Source organism: Podarcis filfolensis, assembly GCF_964270895.1.
Source record: "Podarcis filfolensis genome assembly, chromosome: 6".
Classification (NCBI taxonomy): Eukaryota; Metazoa; Chordata; class Lepidosauria; order Squamata; family Lacertidae; genus Podarcis; species Podarcis filfolensis.
In genome coordinates, this window is record NC_139609.1 from 32897159 (window position 1) to 32924086 (window position 26928).

Sequence of the window (26928 nt, forward strand, 5' to 3'; positions counted from 1 at the left end):
AGTTGCTACCAAAGCCTAAGCAACCACTCACATTGCTGTATTTTTAATAAAGTTGTGGCCAAAATTATGCCAAAAACCTTAAACAAAAATCAAGTGTCATTGTGTTTTTATTTGGGGTGTCTTGGGGACCTCGACACGCAACTATTCAGGCACAGTGCTCTCTCGCTCTCGCTCTCGCTCTCTCGCTCTGATTGCTAACCTTGAAAAGTCTTGATGTTAACCTCACTTGGTCTCATTCCTTTTCTTCTACCTCTTTTTAAAAAGAGTTCTGACTCTTACTTTTATCACTAAGTGTCTCCATTCTTCCGGTAGCACTGGAGTTACAAGTATCTTTGAAAATTTCTTTAATGATTTGTAACTTTATACTCTGAGATTTCATGCACTTATTCCATGTTTTTTAATATGAGCAAGAAAAATAGACCTGGTAACTTATTATTCATATTCCTCTGAATGGGGGATTGGGAAATGAAGCTTTATTTGAGGCCTCTCCTAGAGGCAGTGCTAAGAAATGGGGAATGCACATTCATTTTTCCCAGAGACTAATTACTCGGTGTCTACTCTCCCTCTCTGTCTGTATCACAGGACCTCGGAGTCCCCAAGTCTGCCCTCAAGTTAAGCCCATGCGATCTTTCATTTCAAAATAGCATCTAAATAATTTGCTTAGACTAAAATAATAATATGTGGAGTAATTATTGGAGGGGATTAATAAAGAATTAAAATGCCTTGGTACCATGTGTCATATTTTATCCTACTAGATCTGGCACGTTTTTAGTAATTGACTGCATAAGGGCATATGCAAACTGAAGCCATACAAAGTGATGTTTCCTATAATTTCCTACCCCATATGTGTATCAGAATCAGTAGCTGAGGCACGTAGCTGTTTAATAGCTACCCCAAATAGTGGATAATAACCCAATAACTGGTAGCTTAAACCATGTGTTCTATTTGGTAGTTGGACTGGATAAAACTGCAACAAAATAATAATGTCCTAAATGGTATTGTAAAGGGAAACTTGGTTGCAGAGTAGCTGGATAGAATCAGGTCCTTATGAAAGAGCTATAATTTAACTGAGATCTAAAGCCCCCTCAAAAATTCACAATAGAGAGCTGATATTTCCTAGGTTCTTATTCAAGCCTCTTTAGAAAATGGGGAGATGATAGAACCTACCCTTCATTCATTTCATTTATTTCCATACACATAGTCAAGGGTTGCTTTTGACAGTGGCAACACAGATGAAACCAAGGATTCTGAGCCATAGCAAATATAAATTTATGAATTGTTTACAAATCAAAGCATCCAAGGACTACAACAGCAGCACCACAGCACGTATTTAAGAAATCTAGGGGATTTCAATGGGGAAAAGGATCTTATCAGAAAGGGAACGGTAGTACACAGCGAGTTTGTATCAAGCGACACAGCGGAACACACACACGGTTCTGAAAGAAGACAACAGAACAATAGAGGTACACGTACAGAGAGATGAAAAAGAAAGTCATTGAGTTTGCAATCCTATCTATGCTTACCTGGAAATAAGTTCCATTGAACTCAACGGGAGAGGCCTAGAATTGCCTTCTTAGAAAATGAAATAACAGGGGGAAAGGCAGAAAATGTCATGATGATATGGGCTTAGAGAGCATAAAGCCAGGGAATTATTAAAACCATGCAGTACGTGGGTACCAACATACTAAGCTGACTAAAACAATGCTCAAGAAAAGATAACTGAGAACAACAATAAAATAGTCAGGAAAGCATGAAGAAAACATGCAAACAATATATATGTGTGCTATAACATACACAATGTTTTTTCTCACTCTGGGGATTGCAGCTCTTTAACACAAGGGCCTTTTGTGGAAAAATCTGAAATCCCATCATGTTTATGTATATATATGTGGCACCTTTATTGCTAGGGCTGAACATGGTTTAAAGGAAATGCTTCAGCCAGTTTTACAACATCAGCAGAGCAGCAGCAAAATGTGCAAGAGCCTGATGACAGAAGTGGAAGAAGACAAAGACACGGGCTGTTGAGAGGGGCATTCCAGATGATCCGTTACTGAGCATTCATCCTGGTTTGTTTTCAGGGAGATTGGAGAATGTTGGCTATTTAATTACCATTCATCCTGATTTGTTTGTGGGGAGGATAGATGACTGTTGCATAAAAGCAAGGAATAACTCACACTTCTCAGTGCATTGCCCCATCTCAAAATCTCTTCCGCAGAAGGGGGTTTAACTTTCCCAATCAACTGCAATTCTGCAACTGGAATTTGCTAATACAGTGGTACCTCGGGTTAAGAACTTAATTTGTTCTGGAGGTCCATTCTTAACCTGAAACTGTTCTTAACCTGAAGCACCACTTTAGCTAATGGGGACTCCCGCTGCCACTGCATGATTTCTGTTCTCATCCTGAAGCAAAGTTCTTAACCCGAGGTACTATTTCTGGGTTAGTGGAGTCTGTAACCTGAAGCATCTTTAACCTGAAGGGTCTGTAACGCGAGGTACCACTGTATGTGACTTTGAATCCCACCTAAAGAATAGCAACACCTGTGTTGCAGCCATTCTTGGTCACCTTTTGAAGAACACGGCACAAGGCAGGACCACCCATTATGCCCTCTTAAGAGATGAACGGTACTGTAGGGATGTTTATGTGATAAAACAGCAAGATTGTGAAAGGAGGAGCCCCCCAGTGGTGCAATGTGTAATGCCTCGGGCTGTTAACCAGAAGGTTGCTGATTCAAGCCCACTCAGGGGCAGCTGTGGACAGCATTCCTGCAATGCAGAAGGTTGGACTATATGACCGTCAGAGTCCCTTCCAACTCTACAATTCTACGATTCTATTACTTTACTGTTTGGTTATGCAACCTTAATGTGAAAGCATATCTTCTGTATTGATGGGCGTGCCTGCTTCAGCTTGATAGGATAGTGGGGAATAAGCAAAACTTTTCCAGGACAATTTAGCATATTGCCAGAATAGGCACTCCTGATTTCCACTTCTTTATTCCAATTGCACTTCAAAGTGTTCTGCATGCTGGATGAGTCACCAGCTGTCATCTCGTAAAAGAAGCAAGATTTAAGAGAGAAAATAAACTGAAAACTGAAACAGTATATGAATTCTACTTCTAAGAAAACAATTACACATTTTGGAATCTCTCTGTGCATACACTGTACACCCTTAAAACTGTAACATCTCAACTGTTTGGAAGTAAGTCATATACATTTTTGTCTACCGCAGGGTTTATGAATGGAATATCAGCATAGTTTCAAATCAACAAGAAGAACATTCCAGATCTATTTCAAAAACTGCTTCTTCTTTGTATGGCCTACCACAAAAATTCTGGTATTGGGTAACTGCAGCTATTCCATGATACAGAACATTTTAAACATACTGTTTCATATTGAAAGTGTGTGTTTGTGTTTTCAGAGTTTTCCTTAACTGAAGCCCCTGCAATTTTAGTCAGAATTCACTGGAGTGTTTCAGAACACCAGAACAAGATTCTTCTTCCCTGGAATAGATCCCTATTTATTTTTAACAAAATCAATAGCCATCTGCAAGGAACATGAGAGTCAGGTGAGACTGAAAGCATCAACCTGTTATGGCTTTGGCCATCCTCATCTGGCAGAGTCTGGGGCTATTTGCCTCAATAACTATCGGGCCAGCAGACACCTCCTCTGTTGGGACAAAGTGACCCTTTTATTTTGTCCAACTGTTACAGCATACTCTGCATATTAATCCACCCACCCCACCCCACATTAATTGAAGTTAACTAAGATAATCATGCAAGCACAGTTCAATGTTTCCCATTCAGCAATCTGGGGGGAAAAGGCTTCAATTTCATAATTGGTCTGCAGTCGAGTACATTCCGCTCTCCATATCAAAAGGGAGTGAAGTATCCCTCTCTTGTAGCTATTCTTGAGTGTATAATGAAAGATCTCTAGCAGACGGTTGCTAGTTTTGTTGTGAAGGGACTACACATAAAATGGTTCCTTGAGTCTCAGATTTTCTCCTTTCCCCACACAATTCCTTTATAATGAACATCAGTGAGTCCCAGGCAAAATGCTAATTAGTTGCAAAGGAATGAGTTGGCGCCACATCTCTGGGATGCGATTTACTATCATCATCCATTGCTGGAAGACCCACAAGACGGGATGGTGTAATACTACTGGCAACACCTTACAGGCTTGCCCTCCCCCCCTCCACTTCAGAAAAGCTGTCAAATTATTCCTTCCTTCCTTTGTAAGATTCTCCCTCGAGAGGGATTTCGTGCGCGTGACCCTAATTAAAATACTGCTTCTGAACGGCACTGTCAGAAGATGTGCAGGTCTCAATTATGGCATATATTTAGATTAAATACTGTGATTCATAACTAAAAAGAAACAAAAATAGAACCACCCGATTCCTATTAATGGATGCAACACCGTTTATTGCTGCATCTTGCCTCAGCTCTTCAGTGTTAAATGTTCACAAGAATTCACTGACAATAGGATTCATTGCATTTAAGGGAATTGTCTGCTGAGAAAAGAATGTTTTCAAGCAAACAAGAAAAGCTGCTGGACACCTAGAATGAAGCAGTGAATTCCAGTATGTAGGGTGGTGTTGGGGCATTAAGACCAGAAGAGTTCAGCAGGGTGTTATTAAAAAGACACTTGCAGCTACGGTTAGGGGAGAAATTTGCTTCTGTTTACATTTAAAGGCAAATCTATCTAATTGGTACTTTCCAAAACAATACATAAACTGAAACACAGCCAGCCATCAAAATTCACACTTTTCTGAATTGTGCAGTGCAGTTCTGCAGCCAAACGATGTTTACAACAATGCATATACTAGGGTAAACTATGAATACAAATGCATATCTTTGCGAAAAGAACACTGAATTGTATTATATTTGGGGGAAACTGCTTTACAAAAAAGTGTACATTGGATAAGATTGCATTAAAGCATGCCTATATTAGGAGAAATTCACTGCTGAATTTCCATGAGGGGGGAAAAACACAGATTGATGTGGAAATGTGGCGAACTGAACTGCAGATTCAAGTTTAGAAACCAAGAGAAGCAGAAATTGGTGGATCTGCCTATTCCTTACTTTCAGCCTAATATTACACATTGGGCTGTTGTGAATATGCATGAAAAACATTGTTGAATGTCTTGTGCATGTGTGCATGCACATGAACAAACAAACAAACAAATTCAATGGAAAACATACATTTTGAAGCTGTTTTCCAGGTCATCTAGTATTATCAGAGCTTTGGGCATCAAGGCCCTCACAGCAAAACATAAACATAAAGACCTACACTTATGATGCACTTTAAAATGTCATTGCTTAGTTCATTTCAATAGGGCGTTGTCACTTAAGAGGCAAGTACACTCTCTCAGGAGATTTGAAGATAACTGTGATTTTTAAAAAGCAACAACAATAAATGACTTACTATGTACGAGTCCTGTTATCGGGCTCTATGAAAAATGCTTCTGCAATGTAAATTCTCTTCCCTAGCAGATATTAAACCCCTTTAAAATTGCTCCCTAGACCCATTTTCAAATATGAACCACATCTGATCGAATGAGCTTAAACATCTGTAAGTATGAGTGTGCGATTGATCATCTGGATAGATGAAGTATGACTATTTCTAGACCATGGTACTTCTACATGTGTTCACTCCTAAATCTATTTCATCCCATTTTTGCATTAATCTGCATTTTAAAAAGAAGAAGAATCTACATAAAAATGGCATTGAAGTATATATTGGAACTCTTGAAGTTCTAAAACATTTATTTTTCCCCCAAAGTTGGCATTTCTAAACATATTTACTATTGCAATGCCCTTTAAAAAGTGCATTTTGATACCTTTTCAAACCAAGAAGTTTTGGGAGGTTTCAGAAGAGCAAAATATGGGTGACAGCCAAGCTCTAACCCACACATTAATCTAGGAGACACAGATCAGGTCAGGTCATATTTTGAAAAATTGAAAGACTGAACCTCTATGCATTCCTACATCAAGTCCAGCATTGTTCTTTAAAAGTGGCCCATCAGATTTTGCAGAGAAACTTACAAGCCTGGTACATTGAAAATAAGCTCCCAAAATGGCTTTCCTTCAGAGCCTGACATAGAGGTAATACCAAATATTCTGTGCTTGTGTAACTGTGTTTGGGATCTTTGCTTGGGATTCATAGTGTGTGTAACAGGTCTTTCTATCATCCAAAACATCTTTTGACAATAGCACAGTAGGAGACACCAACAGTTAAATTGTGCCTATGTTCTGCTAAGATTTTACAATAGGATTACAACCTACAGGCAGAACACATCGGCTTGGCCCAGAGAGAATGCTTCCAATGTCAGTCAAAATAGCTGTGTGCACTATTGCAGTTGCATATCTCGGTGCCACTGTGTCAGAACCCAAAACCCTTTGGATTAAAAAAAAAAAAGGAAACCTTGTATGTTCTTCATTCTGTTCTTCAGACAGCGGCATAACCAGTGGCTCCTGGGTGTAGCCCAGATGCTTGGCTGTCAACAGCAGCTGCTATATGCTGGTGCACAGAAAGTGTTTCCTTCAGTGAGATGCAACATGGCATGTGCTTCAGGTTACACTGTATCACATGAGACCACAGTCTGCTGAAATTCAAAGCCTCCAATGCTTTTGCAGCGTTTTGCAAATTTAAAGAAGTGGTGTCTTGTTTTTCCCTCAGAAGAAAAAGCAACTATTTATAACAACAACAACCTGCAAGCCAGGACACTTAGCATTTATGTGTCGATTATTATGAGTATAAATTCTAATATAATATTGACTGGATTTAATCAGGCAACAGGAAAAGAACAATTTTATCATTTATTCATTCTTACATTTGTATCCTATGTCTCCTCCAAGGAGCTGAAGAGGGTGTATGTAGTTCTCCATTTTATCCTTGCAACAACAACCCTGTGAGGTAGAATAGGCCGAGAGGCTGTGACTGGCCCTAGGTCACCCAGTGAGCTTCATGGCCAAGTGGGGACTAGAACCCTGCTCTCCCAGGTGCAAGTCAAACACTCTAGCTGCTACACCACACCAGCTCTTTGGTTTCTAGAATCTTCTTGCCTTTTCAGTCCCCTTTAAGAAGAAGGAGAAGAGTTTGGATTTGATATCCTGCTTTATCACTACCCTAGGGAGTCTCAAAGCGGCTAACATTCTCCTTTCCCTTCCTCCCCCACAACAAACACTCTGTGAGGTGAGTGGGGCTGAGAGACTTCAGAGAAGTGTGACTGTTCCTGAAGAAACCAGAGGCCTTTCTCCTGGGCATAGTCGGCCAGTTGGTGCCAAAGAAGGACAGAACTTTCTTTATGTATGCAACAACAGCAGCAAGAATACTTATTGCAAAGTATTGGAAGACACAAGAGTTACCCACCCTGGAAGAGTGGCAGATGAAGGTGATGGATTATATGGAATTGGCGGAAATGACTGGCAGAATCCGAGACCTGGGAGAAGAGTTGGTGGAAGAGGACTGGAAGAAATTTAAAGGCTATTTAAAGTTTAAAGAAACACTGTAAAATTAATGAATGTTAAAATGATGTTGGATTGAAAATAAGTGGCATTAGCAACAAAGTTAATAAGAATGTGCAAAAATGAATTGATAATGGATGAAAATATAGAGTTATAATATGTTAAGATATAGAGTTAAGATAAACGAAAGAGGGTAAGGATTTGCTGATTTGATTATTTAAATGGGAATACAAAAAGGGGAGGTGTGAGGAGGCCAAGGAAACAAGCTAATGAGTTTAAAGTTACAAAAAACGGACTTGTTTTTAATTCTTTTTTATCTATTTGTTTTTTGTATTTCGTATTTTTATTCTTCTTTTTTCTTTTTTATGTATTTTTGTATGCTCTCTTTTTTGTATCTTTTTCTTTCTATATGACTTTTTTCTATTTTGTAAACTTATGTTTTTGTAAAATCTCAATAAATATCTTTTTTTTAAAAAAAGAGAAGTGTGACTGGCCCAAGGTCACCCAGCAGCTGCATGTGGAGGAGCGGAGACGCGAACCCAGTTCACCAGATGACGAGTCTACCGCTCTTAACCACTACACCACACTGGCTCTCTTTAAAAGGCCATAAGGCAAATTCATATGCTACATTCAGGATCAGAGGCAACATCTCCCTAAATACTAGTCACTGAGGAACAACAGCAGCAGACTGCTATTACTCTCATGTCCTATTGGTGGGTTTGGCATAGGCATCTGGTTGGCCATTTTGGAAGACAGGACTAGAACTAGACAGAAGGATTCTTCCCAGGTTCTTATTACTGCCACCTTCCCCTGAAAGAGATAACACTGGACTATAATAAATAGGCTTGTGTTCACAGATGGATTTCTTATTTTCATTTTTCCATCCTTTTCCAATTAATGTATATTCACAGATTAATTTTCAAGAAGACTTTTTTTTTTTTTTTGGAAAAATGTTCCTGACAACTCACCTAGTGCCATATGAAAATATGCTTCAAAATTAAAACATGCATCCTGTTTCGTTTTGCTTTTTTGTTCTTTGTCAATCTGCCGGTGGTAAGCCCCTTCATCATCCAAACTGTGAGCAAAATGTGCAACAGTTCCCTTTCTGTGTAATTTTATTTCCTCACATTTCACTTCTTCCAGCCAATTTAGTTCAGTTACCTGCCATCTGCTGTCTCCTCACCTTATTTCTTGGCTATAATGTTAGCACAGTATGAGGTCTGCTGTATAAGTCTACTAGTGGTAAGTGGCTGTGGACTCTGCTATATACACCTCCAGAATCCAGAAATGCATACTGAGCAGTGCTTCTGAAAGGAGAACTGCCACAGCTCTGTCTGTAAAACCATGTTCTTACTGTCCCAAGACAAAGACTGATTTTGGTCACTGAGGAGTGTTGCAAAATCACCCTAGACCTGGATAGGGGCCCTTTCCTTTATTTGAAATATTCCAGGGCTAGCACTTGATATTGGAAAAGATTCTGAGGCTAAGAATCTAATAGAACAAGTAGATGACAACGACGATGATGATGAAGAATGAATAAAACAAACATGCAGAAGCACCAACTTGTGACGGAGATTGAGAGGGCCTGATGTTGCGTCAGGTTGGAGGAGTTCAGAATGTGGTGGCATCACAGCTTCAATGGCTGGTAGATTGGATCCTCCCACCCGAGGGTCCATGTTGCGCGCAGCCTCGGGACTCCCTCCAACCGGCCTGGAGGCGGGGCTTTGGCCCTGCAACCGGACAGTAATGCTGCAACCACACCAGGGGCCTTGGGCTAATCAGTGATGCTGGCATGATCACGAGGTAAGTATATATATGGCAGTGTGACGTGTGCGTGTCTCTTGCTTCGCGCTGCCAAACACCCGCCCACCCACCCATTGTTCGATCGGTGTCTGCCCTTGCTTTGGGCTTCGGTTGGTTGCCTATTTTGGAATGGGGGCCAGGTAGGAATTTTTTCCAATGTGGCAGATTGGCTGTGGCCACTTGGTTTTTGCCTACCTCTTAGCAATCGTCACAACTTTTGTAAGGTTTGGCGGTTAGGCATTGGTTTAGGGGAATGTGGGGAGGGGAGGTGTGGCCATCACCTGCCTCTCCATTTGATAGTGTATTCCGTTAAAGGAATCCGGGGGTCTGGATCTCATCCGAAGCCTGGGGAGGGGTTAGGGCCATGCCAGAACCCTCTGGAACCCCAGTCAATAGCCACTGTTGGAGCTCCCTCTGCTGGTAGTTTACCCTTTGCAGGCTTCCTGCTGGGTGGGCAGGAGCCAGTTATAGTCATTAGATACCAATGCCTAAGCCAATACCAGCCACACTTGTGTATTCAATAAAGTTGTGACCTAAATTTGCCCATTCTGTGTCCATTGTGTCTTTATTCAATGGGGGCGGGTTTCGGGGCTTGACATGCAACTCCTTCTCCTTTTTCTCTTTCTGAAGGAGGAGAAGGAGCCCCCAGCCATTGAAGCTGCACTGGTGCCATGTTCCTGGCTCCTCCAACCTGACACGACTTTCTTAAAACATTGGGTGGTTTGCCCCCCAAACTAATATTGGGCCCCCCAAAAGGGTTCAGCCCCCAGGAGTTGGTGCCCCTGCAAACGTGTAACATGATTCTGGCTGTGATTCTCACACACAGTTACCTGGGAGTCAGTTCAATGGACTTACTGAGAGTCAGGGTGCTATGATGGTTAGAATGCCCAACCAGAACCTGGGAGACTAGAGTTCAAATCGCCACTCAGGCATGAAACTCACTCTGTGACTTTGGGCCAGCCATGTCCTCTCAGCCTAACCTGCCTCACAGGGATGCTGTGAGGATAAAATGGGAAGGAGAACTATATAAGCCACCTTGAGCTGCTTGGAGGAAAAGTGGGGTACAAATGTAATTAATAACAGAACTTTCTTCCATGTGGATATGTTTAGGCTTGCTCTGTCTCCTCTTAGAAATCAGAAGACGAGCATGCAGCCAGTAGAAAGGAAAGGAAGGGAAAGGAAAACAAAAAAGATGGCCCGGATTTTTGTTTGCTTTATTGAAAGAGAAGTTAAGTTTGTTCCAGACTAAGCAAGTTAAAGCGCTAATGAGGAAGAGGAGACAAGAAGAAAAATGCTAGTTGCAGTTATACTGCTTCTTTAGCTTGGTCAACAACAGAAATTAATTGGATTTCCCCCACCCGCAGGCTCTCTATTTAACATCCGCTAAACTGAAAAACAATGTTGATGTTGCAGTTTATTTGACAATTCTCCGAATCCCGTTTTTCGGTTACATAAAAAGATCTCGACAATTCAAATAATTAGCACCAATGGTAGAAAGAGAATGCCGAGTGCCATTCCAATTCTCATCTTTTATTTGAGATTCCTGTTGGCACTGATCACAATGGGCAAAGTCACAAGGAAGCTACAAGCTATGAATTCAGAAATTAGTAAGGAAAACCTCAGCCCAACAAAAATTAATGATATTTTTTGTCAGAAATATTGCTTATACTGCAGATTGTGGTGTAGATAAGGTAGTTTAATCACCGACATAGGAAATTGCCTGAGTCAGTCTACAATGATCCAGCAGGTTGTTCTTACATTTGTTCTGTCCACTGTAGTGAACTGGCTTTTGTAAGTGAGGACCTGAGTATGTGCAACAAATCCTTGATTGAGCAGCAAATCATCAGATCAAGGAACATTTTTAGAATAGCTGCACTGGTTCCCAGTATGTTTTTTTATGGACCTATGGACCCCTAAATGATTTTGGTCTAGGTCCAGCTAAAGGGCCTCTTCCATATTATTTTCCCAAGGCCCAAGATGGAGACATCCTCTTCATCGTAGGCTGATGGAAATATAGCTTGGGACATGTGACAGGGCCTTTTCTGTGGCTGCATCTCAGCTGTGGAATTCCTTTCTAGAGGAGGTAAGCTCCACCACTGGGTTCAACTAACCTCTTCTGGTTATATTTTCTGCCATCAATATCTCTTTAGGCAAGCTTTTCATAGGCCAATATAATTTCTCTTCTCTTTTAAATGCTGACTCTGAAGCTTTTAATTATCTGCCTGTATGGTCAGATAAACTTTATCAGATGTGTGCCTGTCTATATATCTATTTCTATCTTCCAGGCTCGTAAACTGCGCAGGGAGCTTCCATGCATGGCAAAAGCTGCAGAAGTTGGGCCTCAAACACGTGGAAGGCTGCATGTCTGGCTATGGTAATTTGACTCCTGCTCTCCCCCATCATGTGACTGGACAGCCACAGTGTTGATGCTTGAATAGGGCAGTGCAGACTCTAACATAACTAATAATTTCATTGCATCTGTGAAATGGCTACCATAGCACTGCCTTTTGGGCAGCCACACTCTTTTCATTCCTAAATAGAAAAATCCATTTTCTGCATAAGATATATTCTTGTTTTTATTTGTTCTCTGCACATAATGAAAAACAGAAGTATTTATGAAGTGTTCAGCAGCCTCAAAATTGACTGCATTTAAATCTAAAGGAAAAGAGCTGATAATTATCCATTAAGAAAACTACCGGAGGCTTGTTTCTTTCACTCATGTGGCACCTTTTAAAGCCTTGCAAAGCCCTTGTTAGAAATTAAAAGAGCAGCAACTTGAAGATAATGAAACTGATCCAGAATTATCTTGCCGAGGAGATCATATTAACAGAAATAATCTTATCATTATTAGTGCAAACCTTAAAACATGATGGATAATTTAGAAGTTTAAAATGCTGTGATGTGACATTTTAAAGTCTGGCTACTTAAATTAGAAGTATGAAGTGGCTATAAAGTACTTCAGGGAGAAATAAATATATTAATTTTACTTGCACACCAGGTCAATTCCCAACATGCTTTTCCAGTACAAATCTTTCTTTGTTTGCTGCAATGAACTTTCCAATAGTGAGTGATTTTACCATAGACCCGTACGTTCTTGACAGTGGTCAAACATCCAGTTCTAAAGGTATATATTTAAAACTAACTTAGGCAGGAATACCACACACCTTTTGCAGGAAGGTTCCATTGAGCTCAGTGAAGCTTACTTCTGATAGACATGTATAAGATGTATACATGTATACAAATCCATGGAGGGTGAAGCTATCAGTAGCTACTAAACCTGTTGGCATCTGGTTGGCCATTGGTCTCGTTCAGAAGGCTCTTCTAATGTTCTTAAGATTCCAGAAGTTCTTGCTTTTGAAAAATGTTCTTCGTTGGTCCCAGTGGAAGACATTAACTGCACCAGCTCTCAGGGGAACAGATCACCTTTGGATCCAGCAGATCCTAGGCTGCCTTCACCCAAACCCAGAGCACCATGTTTTGGCATACTTCCAAAAGAAACACAGCTGGCATTATAATGAATTCCACCGAGCTTTCTGTGGTCTGTGTTTGCCTGAGCTTGAGTCTGGACTAAGGATTCTGAGCCCCTGTGTTCTGATACAATACATAATATCCAGTCACAGAACATTTCAGGATTTGGGCCACTGTCAATGGCCCTTAAACTCTGAGTTATGATTCGCAGCTTGGAAGTTTACACAGCCAATCATGTAGGGAGTGAGAGTGGCCCAGACCTTCAGAAATGTATGTAAGCAGTTGTTTTGCTCCTGTTGTCCAGTTCTGTTAGTTGAATAAAGGTTCTTGCTGTTATAACTGTATCTTGCTTTGTGGGAACCCACCTACACTTCACTTTCCATGTGTGTATCAGGGCTGCTAGAGTGGGGCTTCCTCTCCACCAGTCGAGCACTGCAACCAGAAAGGCACTTTCACCATCTTAGGCCATTCCAGTAATTGGTTAGGATTGTTCTGTAATTAACTGATGACTAACTTCCAGTGCCTAGACAGCATCTTAAAAAGTAGAGACATCACCTTGCCAACAAAGGTCCGTATAGTAAAAGCTATGGTTTTCCCAGTAGTGATGTATGGAAGTAAAAGCTGGACCATAAAGAAGGCTGATCGCTGAAAAATTGATGCTTTTGAATTATGGTGCTGGAGGAGACTCTTGAGAGTCCCATGGACTGCAAGAAGATCAACCCTATCCATTCTTAAGGAAATCAGCCCTGAGTGCTCACTGGAAGGACAGATCCTGAAGCTGAGGCTCCAATACTATGGCCACCTCATGAGAAGAGAAGACTCCCTGGAAAAGACCCTGATGTTGGGAAAGATGGAGGGCACAAGGAGAAGGGGACAACAGAGGACGAGATGGCTGGATAGTGTTCTCGAAGCTACTAGCATGAGTTTGACTACACTATGGGAGGCAGTGGAAGACAGAAGTGCCTGGCGTGCTCTGGTCCATGGGGTCACGAAGAGTCGGACATGACTAAACGACTAAACAACAACAACTTCCAGTGCAGACCTTATGCTCAAGTTGCCACAATTCTGAAGAGGAAACCCATATATCTGACCCTTAAATGGGTCCTGAAGGCATTTCTGTTTTGCCAGGCTTTATTTGATGGCTTTATGTATCTATTGTAATTTTGTGTGTGTGTTTAAATCTATTGTTGTTTTAATTTGTTTCATGCTGCCTTCAAAGACTTGCCCTGAAAGGCATCTTCTAAATCTTTTAAGTAAGTAAATGAAATAATTATGCTACCTGAGCTGAAAGATAGACTCTCCAGCTGTAGCTTATGCTTCTCTGTGTGTGGAGCTGTGCAAGTTTGCTCTCGACATGGCTCTGGATTTGTGAAAAGCCTCTTTCTCTATCCTATTCCCCAGCAGGAATCAAAGCAGCAGTCCAAATGTAACTAAGGCTAGAGCTACTCATTACCATAGCGCACAGGTATTTCAAAAGCCCCGTTGTTTAGTAATGATAGCGGTGAGAGGTGAATTTGTGGGTGAGAGGAGGAGAACTTAACCTGTTCTCCAGTTGGTGTGTTTCTCTGAAGCAATTCCAGCCAGGTGTATTTTTTATTCTTTATCTTGTAACCTGCCTATATGGGTAAAAATAACCAACCTGAGACATAGCAGGGGGGAAGGATTAATTCAACCAGTGCTTTTTTTTTCTAAAAAAAAAGTTTAGGCGTACTTTCATTTTCCTGCTCATTGAAATACTGCCCCTCAATGAGGCCAAACTTAGATTCACAAAATGTTTAGGGGCATGTGTACCCCTGTGCCCCCCCCCCCCGAAAAAAGCACCGAATTCAACTTCCTAGCTACCTTTTCAGCCTTGCAAATCCACACCCTACTAGTGTATAGAAAATGTATATGTATCACAAGGTATAGTTCCTGTATGTAGAAAAGGAGAAAGAAAGATACGAAAGAACTAATTAAATTAAATTAATTCAATTACCACAACGGGGGAGGGGGATGAATTATGCTTTTCCAGCTGGATGAAAAAGTATCTGCCTTAGGTTTTTATTTTGTATTGTTATAAAATCAATATTGGGAGGGAACTTGTACTGTTGGTTGTTTTTGTTTTTTTTAAAAAAACATTTTAGCTGTTTGTTTGGTGTTTGTAAATCTCCTTTATGCATATGTAAAAGGTGATTTATCATCTGAAATGGATGAAGCACAGATGGGTGAATTACAGCTAGAGTAAGATCACAAAGTAGTTTGACCTAGAAATTCATCTATGAATATTCCTATCCATTCATGGTCACTGTGAAAAAGTTTCAAGCAATATTCTTTCTTGGGCTTCAGGGTTAGAATACCAAAAGCCAGGATCTATCTGGTTGAGCTACCTAGAAACACATGTACTCAGAGCTCAGAACAGAGTCAGGAAATAGACACAGTTAACGCTTAAATTAACAGGCCAGAAGTGATGGGCCTCTAAATTGGCAAAAAGCTATTACTATTGGAAAGTTAGCCTGTGGTCCTACCTGTTCTTTTCTTTAGAAAGTGGTACAAAAATGCTGTCAACTCAGAGCAAAGAAAGAAATACACGACTGCTGTTTTCTAAGCATGATTTCCAGTAGTGCTAGCGGTCATCTCATCTCACCTCAGAAATCAACTGCTCAAAGCCACATACCATTTCACCAAGACCAGGCCTGGCTAAGGTCTTAAGTGGCCTGGATTTCCCTTGACATAGGACTAGTTCAGGACTGGATTCTGAATGACCATAGCAGACACAGCTCACTGACTTCGTTGAGATTATGTCCGTGAAATGAAAGTTCTGTTTGCATTGTTTTATCTGTGATGGTCCACTCGGCCATTCCCTATATGACTTCAGCATCCTTTGAAAACTATGAGATGAACAAGATGATTTAGGAACAGTAAATGCATTCTAAAAAACAAACAAAAATAAGGACATGTATTTAGATGACAGCTTGTGCTTAGCCTGTTAATGCTTTTGTCGGATATTTTAAAAATATTTAAATATCACAACCATTGTTGTCAAGGGATATGACATCACTGAGAAAGGGACTTGATTTCCATCTTGTTTGGGCCTGTTAATATCAGCATTTGAGAGGATAGTGTCTCAGAGACTTAAAAAAGAATCTATCTAGAGAATAGCTCCATTAATTAGGACACAAGATACATAATCACTGCAGAGCATGATTTGAATCAATATAAACCAGAGCCCAGAAACTCAGCGTTAATTGTGAAGGAAATGAGAGAGAAGAAGAAGTGAAAACAATTTCCATGAGCTCATACAAGATATATTAGACTCCAAGCAAAGGTTTCCATTTGGGGAAATTGTCAAATCTGTAATATGCTGAGGAAAACTGACAAGGACTCACAATTTAGGGTATCTCTCAGTGCTCCAAGAGAGTGACTTTCTATCATCTTGCACTTGCTGCTAGAGAACTAGTGTTGTGACTTACTCACCTGAGAAGGAGGTCTCTATGTAATCTCTGTGCTGTGAACCCATACCATCTGTCAGCCCCTATTTCGTTTACCATTTGCAGTATGGGAATATTATTCACTAGTCCTACAGGATATTTTGAAGGGTTACTAAGACAGTACATGAAGTGCACTGAGCAGTCCAGAGCACCGGCAGGAAGAAGATAGATCCATATTTGTTGGCAGATCTCTGGAGGATTTGTTGTAGATCAGTAAGGGTCAGAAACTGGCCATATGCACTGAACACACAATTCAGTTTGGAACACAATTCAGAATATAGTCTGATTTTGCCCAAATCAGTTCGAAAGCTGCCCAGTTTGGCTCAGAGTACAAATCTCAATCCCAGTTCAGAAACATGAAGCTTTGTGGCTGCCCCACTCACTATTTTGGGGAAATAAAAAATCCCAGCCATTTTTATTTACAGAAATGGATGAAATTTGCAGGGATAGTAGCTTCTCTTGAGTAGATGAAGCCTACCAAATTAGATACACATAGTCCAAGGGTGTGTTGGAGATATATAGATTTTAATGTATATTTATATGAAGTATCTATAACTTTTTTGGGGGGGGGGGAGAAATAGATGATCTTTGCATACATGGTAGCCCCCACTTAGAAAATGAATCCTGCCAGATTCCAGATAAAGAAGGATATTTGCAGGTTTCCCTGCCCTCCTTGCAAGGACAGCCTGTACATTTTTGGTTTTTTTTAAAAAAGTATTAACCTATTGTCCCTATTGTTTTGTGGACAATTTGTATGAAACTAGCTCACATCAAGTACTCTTAGATAAGAAACTTGTCAAATTCCATAGGGATTGGTACACCTGCTTTGTGCTAGGCACCTTCAAAGTTTATAGGGACAGGAGAGAGACCAAAGAGATTTGCTTCCCTCCCTGTGGTTTGGGAACATGACTTTAATATAAAAATGAAACTTCGTTATCCTTATGCAAGTAATTTGCGGAATTTCATGAGAGGTGCATAGGATAGAGAGTTAAGATGGGCATAGGGAGGGGGCACCCACTTTGAAGCTTGTGTTCTACTCAACTGGCCCTACACATTGCAGAAACTAAGTGTAAACCTGATTTGGCAGGAGTGGATGTGTGAACATGTGGCGGGGCAGAATGAATGCACATCCAGCATTTATCAACCAAGCAGAACTAGTGAAGAGAACAGAATATGCTAAATGGAACACTATTTCAATATCCCTCCTCCAGAGCACAGTGTTTGGGGAGCCCTGTTAAAATCATTCTTCCCAATTAGAAACTAGACTTGCCAGTAAAAAAAAATAGTTCTCCCTTCCCCTAATTTTCCTATCCTGGTGTTTTCCCTGCATGACAAGCTTGGGGAGGAATATTTCATTTTTTGCGGAGACACTGACTGCAGCATTTTATAAACATCAAATTCTCCAAAGCACACTAGAGAGCTTTAGAGATCCTTGATTCAGTTCTGGTTGCTTTGGAGAGATGCTGTTTCCATTCATACCATCCCCAAATCAGTCTAAAAGTGCCCACTTGGGTTCAGGATTCATCCAAAACTAATGCATACACCACACAGAAACCCTGTCACCCGATAGTTTAACAATATCAAGTTAAACTGCAACTCTCTACCATGGTAGGTCTTCAGCTAATAATGTATTTTCATGGTGACAGTTTAGAGGCATCCTAAGTGCATGGTGGTGTGAGGAATTCCTCAAGGTGAACAAATAACTAAAGAAACTTAAATATGCTGGTATTTCTAAGGCATCAGAGTAAAGCATGCCATTTAGCCGGGCACTCGAGGAATTTGTAGTGTTTGATTAATATAGCCCACTTGGATTTTAACGTCTAGCTCTGAAGTATAACCACTTCACTCTCTGTGTTTTGGGTGTCAGAGTGCATGAAACATCTCTGCCTGCATGTGAATGAGTGCCAGCTGGGAGTGAGTGAATTATTAGCATTGGGCATAGATCCAGTGCTTGACATTTCACTCATTAGAAAGTCTATTGTAATTAACGTAATTGAGATCTATTGGGTGTGCCATTGATGGATATGCCTGTCTCTAGAGTGCTTTCCAGGAAACTCATTGGTGAGAAAATGATGTATGCTGTGTATTAGCGACATAGAAACTATTCCTCTAGAGGCAAAGATCTTTTGTTGTATGGAGCCTTCTCTCAACAAACTTAGTGAGAGATAAATGACGGGGTTGGAACTCTATCAATCCACCTAAAATTGTCTGTAAAAAGGGAATTCTCTCTTTATGAGATGTACTCAGTTGTGGTCATTGTAACAGAAAATAGAGTGCAAGTTCACCCAAACAAGTGAATGGCAAAGTTTTGCAAATAGATTTGGGCACATCACACAATATAATCAGAAGCAAGGATCTACTGATGCTTTAAGGAGACACACATCACACATGCTATTCATACGTGATGGTTGTGTGTTTGATACCAGAATAAAAGAGGTAAAATGTTAGAATCAGCCCTAATGTTTAAGATTGTTTTCAATAGGTCTACTCTGACTGTCACTTAGATAGATATAATCCAATGTATGTAGGATGATGAAGGATGCTCCAGAAGATCCACCCTCCACACATAAAGCAAGTCTAGGGAATGTCCTCCTGGCTGAAGTTTACTTTGTTCCAACTCTTATTTAATTTTAATGCCATCTTAAAACATACCTGTTTTCTTGGGCCTTTGTAGGGGTGTTAATTTATTCAGTCAATCATCCAGCTTTATGGGTGGTTTTATGATTGTTTGTTAATTGCAGAATTTTCAACTGCACCAGTTGTTTTATGAACAGCATTGTTTTTACTTGTTAATTTTTATGTCATTGCAACCCACCCTGGGATTGTTTGATGAAGGGTGGTCTAGAAATATTTTAAATATATAAAATAAAATAAAAATATAATCCTCCCCCCAAAAAATATCAATACTCTCTCAAACCTTCATTCTTATAGTAGCTAAGGGCTTGAGAAATGATATGCCCACAGAACAAATGACTCTTAATAAGAAATAGGTTCAGTCTGTTGCGTGGCAAGACCTCAAGCTGACTCCCCATTAGGGTAAATAAATTTACATAGACACAGATATTTTGTTTAAGGTTTTTGGGCAAAAATTTGGCCACAACTTTATTGATTACAGGAATGAGAGCGGTATTGGCTTAGGCATTGGCAAGACTATATCTGACTCCTGCCCCCTTTGCAGGAAGTCTGTAAGGGTAAACCACCCAAAGAGAAATTGCTTCAGGGGAACCCACCTGCATCTCCCCTGGTGTTCCCAGAGGCCTGGCATGGCCCTCACCCTTCAAGCGGACTTCAGACAGGAACCAGGCCCTGGCTTCCTTTAACAGAATACCCTTGAAACTGGAGGGGCAGGTGATGGCCGACCTCCCCTCCCTCATTCACCATAAGCCAATGCCTAACCACCAAACCTTACAAAGTTGTGATGATTGCCAAGAGGCAGGCAAAAACCAAGTGGCCCGTGCCAATTTGCCAAATGGAAAAAATTCCTACCCAGCCCCCGACTCAAGCTGGGCAACCAACCAAAGTCCAAAGCAAGGCCAAAGGATCTAAATTAAAGGGAGGGTGAGCGGGTGTTTGGCAGCGCGAAGCAGGAGCCAAGCACACGTCGCGCTGCCGCTTTTATACTTTCCCCCACTATCACCCTTTGACATGATTGGGCAACAGCCCTGGGTGATTGTGGTGCCACCCCAGCGTGAGGGTGATAGCTCTACCCATGCCAGGGTGGGGGGGGAGCCAAGTTGAGAGCCTGCCCACAACCAGGACCATCTATTAAGATGATCCCATTTACTTAGGAAGTTATCAACCTGCTATGGCCATGTTCCTGAGTATCTTAGTAACACTTCTGGCTGAGAATGACCTGGTCCAGTGGGTGGTTTTGCTTCTCAGCCATGATGTTAGGCAAGACTCTTGAACTGGGCTCCAAACCTCTTTGTGGTTTGGCCCAGGTTGCTGTACCAGTGAGACTGGAGGCAAGTGTGACACCCTAACAAGGCTGGCTAGGCTCTGAGACTGGTCAATGGAGAGTTAATGAAGTGGCTGTTGCAGGCAGGAAAAACTTACATCACTCCTCACCTCAAGGGTATAGAGAGGATAGGGTATAGCACACTACAGAGGGGCGTGACATGTGTTTGGAAGACTTATGCCAAGGTCTTGTGAACTTTCCTCAGGTAGATGGAAGGAGGACATCTAGCTTCAGCTGGCTGCCTCTGGGGGCTTTTAGTGTAGGCAGGTAAGTAGACATAGCACCTTGCTTCAGGTTCAGTGGAGGGTACCACACTAACCGCAGCTTGGAGGGGACCACAGTTTGATACTCTTGGGACCTGACATGTGCCATCTTCAGAATGTTGAACAGTGAGGATGGCTGGCATCTGTCAGGTCACCCACCCTTTAATGGGAAGATGCTATTTCTAGGAAGATTCTCCAGCTTGAGCGATGCAGTTGATCTGGGGTGGTTTAGCACTTAGTAGCAGGGAAGAGATTTACTACCAGCCTATGCAGGCTATACCTGCCTCCATTTGTTTGATGTGATTGGCACAATTTCTTCCTTGTTATATTTTAATAAATATAGCATATTTTTGCCAGGTCCTGTCTTGTTGAGTCTTCAGTCCAGGTGTGAGATAAATGCAGACATACGTATTAATTTGTTTTTTATTAATAAATCACCTACATTGCCATATCAAAAATGAAACACTTAACCCCAGAGGCATATAAAGAATGCCTGTGAGAAGAAAAAATATTATGGGTAACACATGAAAAATGGCTTTAATGGAAACGTTGCAGATTAATATTTACACACGGGATATTTTTGGTTATAAAACATATGTAATACAGTACAGTGTGGTTAGGCAGAGCTGCTAAAGGCTATAACACACATGTGAGTCATAGACTTTAAAAAGAATTGGTGGCAAAAAAAAGTTAAGCATAAATAGGAACATAAGACTTAATAGGGCATTAGGGAGGGGCCCATTTCTGGTTGCATATGGCAGGCTAGGTCCTAACATGCGGATTTTGCCATTGAGGGGGAGATTCAAAAATCCAACACCTATGATCATCTGGGCCACTTCATATTGTACTTATCTACACAACTTTTTAAATAGTGCTTGGGAAGTTCATTTAAAAATAAATTCTAGGTCATACTTTTACAAAATAAACTAGTTCAGTTCAAGTTGCCACTTGCCTGATTTCAGATAGTTGGGATGCACAGAGAAGAACATTGGCAGATAACCTCAGCCCATAGGCAATTGAGCACCACTGCCTTGACACAGAGAAGAAATCAGAAAAGGACTGCCAGTATAGTTCTTTTTCCAGTGAACTCACTAAGTACAAGGGGAGTAATTCCACATTTCCCTACCTTTCTGATATCTTCTGCTCTGTTGTCATATCTGCATTTTTTATCTTTGTTTGCAGATTTCTGATGATAATTTATTCAAAGCAAAGGTTTATATACCTTAAGAAATTCATTCTGAACTTTTTGATCAATTATCTTTTCAAACCAGTTTCAGACTTTGAATCCCTGAAGAAACTTTGACTCTTAAGAGGATTCCCCCCACCCTTGAGTTTTTCCCCACCTGCTCCCCTATGATGAAGATGTTCTTGTTTGGTTGGCTGGCTGGTTATATTATGTTGAACTAATTTTGTACTTATTTTGTATTGTCTTATGACCATTTTTTGTTTTGGATTTAATTTTAATGTACAGTTCATGTTTTATTAGCAGTATCTTTTTCAAGTGTTTTATTTTGGCACGGGCTATTTGCTTTTTCAATTTTTTGGGGGCCAGTTGGTACTCCGTCAGCTGTTTTGTATGCTAACTTCTGCTTAGAGACTGCCTTCAAGGGCATCCCCAAGTCTAACACATTATAGTAGTCATGTGTATGATTTGATATCAGACAATAGCATAGGATTGATTGACCCTTTGATGTCACCAGGTCAAAAAAACATTCTGGAGTTTTGCACACATCTCCCCACTTAAAGTTCCTGCCATTTCCTCTGATCAGCAGTCCTAGTGGTGTGGGGAGCCAGGGCTAAATCTCCAGGGCTCCTCCTTCAATCCGGGACAACCACTGCCATAATAATGTGGTATTGTTTTATGTGGCAAAGCAACCGTGAAACTTCTTTTCATCTGCAACAGTGCTCTTGAAAAGTTATGTTGAGTTTTCCAAAATCATATCCACACTGATATGCTGCCAATGAAAACTTGGCACCAGAGCATGTAACTGAGTATTAATTTGTTATTGTAGGGTTTTTTGCCCCTCTTAATAATGAGAAAAATAATATTGATTTTGGATGTATTCATGAAAGAATGATGATTAAAAATTACAGAAATGTTTGGTCCCGGCAAGGTCCTCATAATACTCATGAAGTTTTGAACCTGTGCTCTTTTATTACCTCACAAATCATTATTTGTAAGGCAGCAGTAAATTGTGGAGCTGGCGCATTGCCCAGCAGAGCACCAAGATCAAGCCTCCATTTGCTTGTAAATTGGAACCCAAGTCTCTACATCACAAGTACACAATTTATGGAGGTAGGGGATGTGCGGTAATCTTTCACTTGCCCTTTGTTTTTGTTTTGCTTTTCTCACCTGGCTGGCTTTAAAACTAGGTCATGTTTGGAAGTTATTTGTAGCATCAGAAACGAAAGCACTAAACTGACCAGTCAATAGCCATGAAGACTGAGCAGTGCTGGCTAAAAAAGGACCCAAGAGTGGTGCTGGATGCCAAAAATGCAGCTCTAGTTCAATGACCCATGCTGAAGTCTGATGTATGGAGACAGCAGCAGACATCTTCCCTGAAGCTCCCAGAGCTCATTGCTATACTAATTTGAGATACAACAGCCCTATGACATTGAAAGGTCCATGAGGACTGTGCCCGATGCTTATTTTAATAGTTAACTTAGGGTTTTTTTTTAATGCAATGAAAATAATAATCCCAGAGGATCAGAGTCCAGACTGGATTTGGGTTGGGTTTAAATAATTTATATAGCTTCTCTCTTCTTCCACTTCCCCTTTGGTTGGCCTCATTTAGGAATAAGAATGCTATGTTTAATTCAGGGACAGGGAATCTACAGACCTCCACATGCTGTTGGACTACAACTCCCAACTTGGCCATGGTGGCTAGGGCTGAAGGAAGTTCCACTACACAACAACTGGAGGACTTCAGGCTCCTCATCTCTAGTTTATTTGATTGATTGATTTATCTACTCCAGCTCAATTAGGGGTGTCCTTAATTAATTAGACAGAAGACTGAAAGTCATTAATTATTTTTATTCTAAGTACTTCTAAAACTGCAGGTAGTAAGCACCATTGTATGTAGTAAGCACCATTTATCTCACACTTGGAGGAAGAACCATGTATGCCACCTTGAGTTCCTGGGAGGAAATAGGGATATAAATGTGATAAACAAACAAACTAGCTAGTGCTTTAAGTCAGAGATGGGGAGACTGCAGCCAGGTGTCAATGGGCACCAATTCACATTGTCAATAGTGAGGAATGATAGCAGTTACTCCATAGTATCTGGAAGATGACAGCTATGAAGGAAGGAAGGAAGGGATGAATGAGCTAAGTATTAAGTTTGCAAAATGTCATTGTATGCCCAGGCACCATGAACCCACCACCACTGGGTCGTATAGGCAAAACAAGGTTATAATTAGGCCATAACTTTATTGATTACAGATTTAAGTGAATTTTGGCTTGACACTGGATAGTTACCAACTCCTCCAGCTCACCTGCTGGAGGGGTATCTGGGGTCAGGTGTGATTCCCACAGACTTGCTGCACTGGGGAGTGCTCAGATCCTGATTGGGTGTATGGACAGAAGCACCTCCCCATGGATTCCACCAAGGAGCGGGGAGCAGACGTGGCAAAGTAGGTGTCAGGCCGCAAACACCACGTCACTGAGGAAGGATGAGTGGATATTGTTGGTAAGTAATCTATAAGAATGGCCCACATGGGATATTTTGCTAAAAATCCTCCCCACCCCTGAATTTGTATTTCACCACACACAAGCAGAGTGTGGAATTTCAGTCACAACTGTGACTCTAGCATTAATATCGTTTAATGTTGTTTTTAACATTGTTGAGGGAAGCAGTAGGCTTGACCTCTATTAATTCTAGTCTTCCTCTCTTAGTCCTTTCCTTCCTTCCTTCATCCATCAATATGAATCAGAAGCACTCCCCCCCAGGGGGTACTCAAGAGTACACCGTACCAGCACCTCTTTCTTCTTGTTGTTAAAAAGTGTGGCAATTGCTTTAACAACTTCATGGTGAATACCTCTTTTTATAGGGGGAAAACACTGAATTGGTATTATAGTTTCATTAAGTATTAACTGAGCAAACACCTTTCAGAAGATCTTTTCCAGAGAATATTTTGTGGATTTCTTTGCGGGGGCCTGCATCCCCACACCCAGCCATTCAGGAATCCCATCTTACACCTGCAGAATATTTGGCAAAAATGGCATTCTCCAGTTTGGCCGGCTACAGATAGGATCAGAAACTTTGGGACACCATTTTCAGTCAGCCCTGACAGGAGCTGGTACCACAATTTTCAGGAGGTTTGCATTGAAAATGGTGGTGAATTGGGGCGAGATTCACCTAATGAATCCTGCCCAGTGGAAGCTTGTGCAAGGACCTCTGCTAGCAGCTTGGGGCTTTTTCTCTCCCTCAAATGACTCTGGATTGTGTATGTCAGAAAATCCCCTGGAACAGCTCACAGGGCAAGGAGAGGGCAGATTGTTCCATCAGGTAAGCAAAAACACTTGCATTGATGGAGCTATCTGCTTTGCACTATGCTGAATTCCTCCCTTGCTTTTTAAAGGTGTGTGTGTGTGTGTGTGTGTGTGTGTGTGTGTGTGTGTGATGTTGTACTTCCTTACATTGCAAACCCCCAAATCTTGCAAAACATTTGATATTCAGAGTAATCTGTGATAACCAACGCCAGAAACATGCAGCGCTATTTCTTAACCTACATCTGAGTGGCATAGAGATTGGTGATACAAATGCACACGCACAACCATTTCAAAAAGATTCAGGGGGGAAAAACCCCAACATTTTGAAATGCAAAAATCCAAGCAAACCACCCATTTATTATCTTCCATAAATATAACTTGAGCAGCAGCATGTGTCTCTATTCTGTATCAGCAAAAATAATGGTGTTGCCCAGCAGTTTAGAACTGGAATTTCAATCAAAAGCAGTGATAAAATGTCCTTTGATCTGAACGCATCCATCATAAAAACAACAACCCAGTTCCTGCTCTGTTATCTTACTCAGAATTTTGTAAAGATATTCTGTGATGACAGAGGGGGGAAGAAAATTATTTCCTCAAAGTACTGAAAAATGCACACCCAGAGACAAAACGTGCCTATCATAAAGCAGACTGTTCTGGGGATGTCTGTTTCGGAGAGGTAAATCAGCCTTTCATTAGGGTTCCAATCCCTTGGTAATTTTGGTTCCACTTTTCTGAAACCTTTTCAGCCCTACAGCTTTCTTTTTGAGATGAGGTGACCAGAATTTATTTGCAGATTCCAAATATTTCACAATAGAGGAGGGCAGCCAAGATGGCTGAGGGTCTGGAAACCAAGCCTTGTGAGGAATGGTTGAGCGAATTGGTTATGTTCAGTACAGTGGTACCTCGGGTTACAGACGCTTCAGGTTACAGACACGTCAGGTTACAGACTCCGCTAACCCAGAAATAGTACCTCGGGTTAAGAACTTTGCTTCAGGATGAGAACAGAAATCGTGCTCCGGCGGTGCGGCAGCAGTGGGAGGCCCCATTAGCTAAAGTGGTACCTCAGGTTAAGAACAGTTTCAGGTTAAGGACGGACCTCCAGAACAAATTAAGTTCTTAACCCGAGGTACCACCGTATGAGTAAGAAGTGACTGAGAGGAGATTTGATAGTCATCTTCAACTATCTAAAGGGCTGTCACATGGAAGACAGACCAAGCTTGCTTTCTCCTGCTCCTGAGGGCAGGATCCAAACTAATGGCTACACGAAAGTTACAAGTTGAAAGAAAGAAGATTCTGAATGAACCTCAGGAAGAACTTTATGACAGTAAGAGCTGTTTGACTGTGGAATGGACTCCCTTGGAAAGCAATGGACCTTCATTGGAGGTTTTTAAGCAGAGGTTGGATTGCCATTTGTCAGGAATGCTTTTGTTGAGATTCCTGCATTGCAACTCTCCAATTCTATGATCATCATGAATTTGTCTTTAATCAGGATTTAATAGCAAGCCATATCAAACCAGAAGCTGTTTTCTGTTCTTGATGACCAAGCTATATTTGATAGCAACATGCAAACCAACATACAAGATTACTTAAAATCTGTGGTGGATCTCGAAGTACTATATGGGAACTAATGACCTAAGGAATTGACTACGATCAGTGCTATCTCATACCTTCGCTTTTGCTCTTTAGCACATCATCCACAGATGAACTCTTTTTCACTCGAAGACTCCTATGCACTCAAGGAGAAAAGTTCGCATACACCTTCAGTTTTAGTCCTGAGCAATGTCAGTTTGTTTGAAGTGACTTCCTTGCAAAATATGTGGAACAAGCTTGATATATGGATCATTCCCATCATGTGAAGAATTTTCCTCTGCCATTGCATGTTCCTGGAAGCATCTGTTACTGGGGAGGAAGTTTCTCCATAAGATTTAGAGCAGGGATATAGAACATGTGGCTCTCCAGATGTTGTTGGACTCCAGTCACTGTCAGTCCCAGTCAGTATGGCCAGTGATGGGAGCTG